The sequence below is a fragment of the Microtus ochrogaster genome, chromosome 22 (genome assembly GCF_000317375.1).
Source record: "Microtus ochrogaster isolate Prairie Vole_2 chromosome 22, MicOch1.0, whole genome shotgun sequence".
Classification (NCBI taxonomy): domain Eukaryota; kingdom Metazoa; phylum Chordata; class Mammalia; order Rodentia; family Cricetidae; genus Microtus; species Microtus ochrogaster.
The window spans coordinates 28,244,493-28,249,731 of NC_022023.1; the positions used below are offsets into that span (position 1 = coordinate 28,244,493).

The following is a 5,239-nucleotide window of genomic DNA, read 5'->3' on the forward strand; positions in this document are numbered from 1 at the left end:
GCTAACTAGACAGTACCACAGTCAAGGCTAACTAGACAATACCACAGTCAAGGCTAACTAGACTATCTTGAAATCTCCTCTATCAAAGCAATTCATCAAAAACTCTTCAATTGAGCCTCAGGAAGAGTTTTAGGACAGGGCAAAAAGCAGTCACATTCTTTGCTAAAATGTCAAAAGAATAGTCTCTAGGCCACTTACTAACCCCTGAAACCTCTTCAGGTCATCATGATCTACATTGCTCTCACCACAACTGTCTTCCATGCTCCTGCGAGTACGTCCCATTGAGCTCCACTTAAAGTTTTCAGCTGTTTTCCTAATCCAAAGTCCCCCAGTCCACATTCTGCCAGCAAGCAGCACCGTCAGGCCAGTCATGGCAATGCCCCACTTCCTTGTACCAAATACTTTCCTGGTCACTGATCTATTGTTGTGAAGAGACACCATGGCCAAGGCAACTCTTATGAGACAAAGCATCTAACTGGAGCCTTGCTTAGGATTTCAGAGGGTTAGTCCGTGATCGGCATTTGATAGGAAGCCTGGCAGCATACAGGAAGGCATGGTGCTAGAGAAGGAGCTCAGAGTTCTACATCAGGACCATCAGACAACAGGAAAAGGGGGCTCCTGGGCCTGCCTTGGGCTTTTGAAGCCTCAAAGCCCACCCCCTGTGGCACACTTTCTCCAACAAGGCCACACCTTCCAAAGCCACACCTCCTCATCCCGCCTAAGTAGTGCCAGTCCCCGTTCAAGGAACCAGCATAACAGAACAGAGGCGTCCTTTAGGGAAAGGGTCGGCCCGTGGACTGCAGCTTGAGCTGTGTATGAGGCTCCAGCCAGCCGTCCTCACCGTCTTCCCTATGGATTCCAGGCCTGCCTATACAGACTGCACCACCACCTAAACTGCTCTTCCAGTCTTTTAAAATCCACCCTGCTGTGCCTGTGTGGCTGACCCCTGACTGGAAGACCACGAATCCCACCTACAGAGCCTCACAAGGCCTTTATTTACGCTGGCTCTGGGGGACTGTCCAGCTGGGAATACGTGAACTATTCAGTGCCGTCGCATGGGACTCCACAGAATACAGTTTGGGAAAGCCTGGCTGCTCACTGCTGTCATTAATTAGAATTGGACATAATTAACTTGATCTGAATATCATTAATAAAAAATTACATACATAAAAGGATGGCTTCCTTCAGTTTAATCACACTAATTATACTGGGCTCAACCTAGTTGCAGTTCCCTGTGTTATTTTAACACATTTTTTCATCTCTTTAAAGGGATGGTGGTGCGCTCTCTCTCTCTCTCTCTCTCTCTCTCTCTCTCTCTCTCTCTGCAACTTTAAAAAAAAAAAAGTCGGTGTCAGAGTAGCAGTTTCCAAATATTTGAAAGCACATTCCAAATCTGAGAACAAATAATCAGGTGTCTCCTTTATGGGTCAGGTCCTCCAGAGGACACTCAGCACCAGAGAGCTCCTATCAGTGGTACACCCCACCTGACCCACAACTCCTCAGTTCCCACTTAGGGTAGGAAAATGCATTTCTGGACACCTGAGAAACTAGCATCAAAGAATGATCCCATATCTCCAGCGCATCCATTACCCATGAAGTCTTGGGCTATGGATGGGCATCAGTGGTCACGGGAATTCATGCCAATATTAGCAGTCAGGAACAGAACAACAACAGCAGGCAGGCCTGTGGGGCCAGACTTCCAGCCAACACCAGGAAGGGTGAGTTGTTCGGGAAGATGTTCAGAGGTGCCTGAGAGATGGATAAGCAGCCCGAAATGCAGACACTAAAAACACAGGGCCAAGTCATGAGAAACCCCAACACTGCAAGGAAGAGACAAATGCAGAACCATCTGAAAAAAAAGGTGAGGCCAGGAATTCAGTCCGTTAGAGGATCCACTGGCAAAAAAGGTGGCACAAAGACACACACACTACAGAGTGGGAGGTGAGCCACATGTGGGTGTTTGCCATGACCTCTTTTTATGCATGTGTCTGAGGGGATGCACACATGCACACACAGTCTTGTACAAGTGCACAGAAAGTCAACATCAGGTCTCATTCCTTAGGTACCATATGCCTTGCATTTTGATTTTGATTTCTAAAATTCTCTTATTACATTTATTTCTATGTTTATTGATAGGTGCGTATAGATACACAAGTGCCACAGTGAGAGTGTGGAGCTCAGAAAACAACTTGAGGGGTTCACTTTTCCCCTTCCGAGACGTGGGTCCCAGGATGAACTCAGGTCATCTGGCTTAGGAGCAAGAGCTGAGCCATCTTGCCAGCCCCTACCTTGTTAATTCGATACAAAGTTTCTCACTGGGCTAGTTGGAAAGGCTAGTTGGAAACCCCGGGGGATCCACCTGTCTCCGCTTCCCCACTGCTGGCATTAATTCAAAGTATGTGTCACCACACCCAGCTTTTTGTATGCACGTCCTGGTAGTCAAACTCCTGTCTTCATGCTTGCAAGGTGAGCATTTTAGCAACTGAGTTTAACTCCTCAGTCCCACAACAACCTCCTCTTTAATCAACGCTATGAGATTCACAGAACAAAGTGTAGAGAACATGAGGCACAAACCCATGAACACAAACCACTGTTACTTAACCACTGTTACTCTCTTTCTCTCTACCTCCCACTAGACCCATCACTAATAAAGGCATTCTCTCCTATAAAGAATGGGCCCTGGTATCCTCTATTTTGTTTTAATTTATTTCAAAAAATGTTTACTGTGACTTGTGATTATTTCTATGTGTCGGCTTGACTGGGCCATACCTGGCTGACCATCGTGCATTCTGGCCACTTCTTTTAGGGTATTTTGGGAAGATGTGCATTTGAACTGTGGGTTAGGGAACCTCCGACAACCCGTGGAGGACCTGATTAGAACAGAAAGAAAGGTGACAGAATCTGCTCTCTGCCTGACTTCTCAAGCCAGAACACCTGAGTCCTGTACTCTGGCTGTGAGTCTGTTGGACCTGGACAGGAAGCGATACTCTGTGCTCTATCTCTTAGCCAATGAGCTCTGCTCTGCTGTCTCTCCAGATTGTGAGGACAGATCACAAGACCTTGCGACATATGAGCCAATCACTGTAATATAATAAACCCATCAACAGTAAGTCCTAAGACACACTAATGATAGATTAATATATTGCCAAATCTTGAGATTGGTCCCATGACTTCTGGTTCTCTGGAAAAGTTTGACTAATTCATGGCCAACAAGAAGCATATACACCTAGGAGTGGAATGTTTGGATCACAGGGAGCCACATTTTGTTCTTTTTGTAAATTGTGCAGTTGTTCTCTAACGGGGCTTTTAACCAACCTGCCCTCAAAAAGTAAGGCATGAAAATACCCCCTTGTTCATCAAATCCTTGGTTTATTCTAATCTGCCAAATATGAGTGTGAAATTGTATTTCATTATCTAAACTATTCCCCAATTGAAGACAGGAAGTGTTCATTAGTCTGTAAGCCATTTGGGCTTTTTTTCATGCTATTTGCCCATTCTTCAACTCTCTTATCTTTTTCTTGGTTCTCTTTAAAATGTTTACTTACATGTAATTAATTGTTATTTTAGAGAGAGAGAAGAAAATATCTTCCATGTACTTTAACCTTTTATCCCTTCTACTCCAAGTACATTCACTTGTAAGCTATAATACGCAATCTCATCTTATCTTTTGCTATGTAACCAATCAGTTGTCCTGCATGTCATAGTTTAAATATAAAACATCTCCCACTAGTTCATGTGCTGAACGCTTGACCAGTAGCTAGAGTCACTATTTTGGAAAGTGGTGGACACTGTAGGAGCTTGGGGTGTAGTTGGAAGACAAGTATGTCAGTACGGACAGGCCTCGGGAGGTTAAACTAATGCTTCTGGTACTTTCTCTGCTCCATGGACACTGTAATATGAATTGAACTTGCCTGCCTCCCCAGATCTGTGATGCCCTCCCATACCTCCCCTATCACAATGGACCTCTGGAACCTCCACTTCCCCTACCACAATGGATAGAAACCTCTGGAACCTCCACTTCCCCTACCACAATGGATAGAAACCTCTGGAACTTCCACTTCCCCTACCACAATGGACAGAAACCCCTGGAACCTCCACCACCCCTACCACAATGGACAGAAACCTCTGGAACCTCCACTTCCCCTACCACAATGGACCTCTGGAACCATGAGTTTAGATAAATTCTTCCTCCTTTAAATTGCTTTTATCTTAGGTATTGTCATGGATTGGATGAGAATAGCCCTCACAGGCTTGCTCATCTGTTTGAATACTTGATCCACACTTTGTGGAACTGTTTGGGAAAGATCAAGGAAGTATGACTTTGTTGGAGGAGGTGTGTCACTGGGGGTGGGGCTTGAAGTTTCAAAAGCCAGCATCATTCCTAATGAACCGTCTCCGCCTCGTGCTTGTGATCAAGAGGTGAGCTTTTAGCTATTCCTTCTTCACCCAGTCACCATGAACTCTAATCTTCTGACACTGTAATACAAGCTAAATGCTCCTGTTACAACTTGCCTTGGTCATGGTGTTTTATCATAGCAATAGAAAAATACCTAAGTCGGGTATCTTACCATAACAATAGGAAAAGCACCTGGGGGAACCATTTCCACTGGGACCATAGCCTAGCTCTACCATGTCCCAGTCTTCTGCACAGGAAGTCTTACCATAGAGTCACTTTGTGTGTCTCCTATGTCTCTGTCTCTCTCCATACGAATACCAGTGTCAATCACGGCAGCATCCCATAGGGAATTCACAGTCCCAGCCTTAATGGCATCTTCTTCTCTTAGTGCTCTGGCTCTGTGGTTTTGGTTATTGTTTTTGTATTTTTTTTTCAAACATGGTCGGCAGGGTTTTACACGGCATTGGCGTATGTCTGTGCTGGGGCAGGAGCAGCTATGGTTATACTAGCCAGCCATCTTCATGATCGCAACAATACCTTGTTTCATACACTCTGAGCCCTCCATGATTTCAACACAGTTTACTCCCTTATCAGTGATCCTGCAGGAAAACCACTGAGTTTATGATCTTAGTCTCTGTGCATCCTATAAATACACACACACACACACACACACACACACACAATAATGAGGATTACAAACTGATTCTTCAAGAAAAAAAACAGAAAAGGATGTCAAACTTTTACTGATAGTGGGACCACATTCTTAAAGTTATTCTACCACAACATACCAGACGCATCATGGGTATTAGTATTCTGAGATTATAAAATGGCTCCATTTGCAGC

At 44.7% G+C, this 5,239-nt stretch overlaps 1 protein-coding gene across 8 annotated transcripts in view; it reads right to left on the reverse strand.

The window, feature by feature from the left end:
* The window catches only part of Apba2 (amyloid beta precursor protein binding family A member 2), a 209,174-nt gene that overhangs the window by 93,572 nt on the left and 110,363 nt on the right, over positions 1-5,239 (reverse strand). The gene's annotated exons all lie outside the window — the stretch shown is intronic.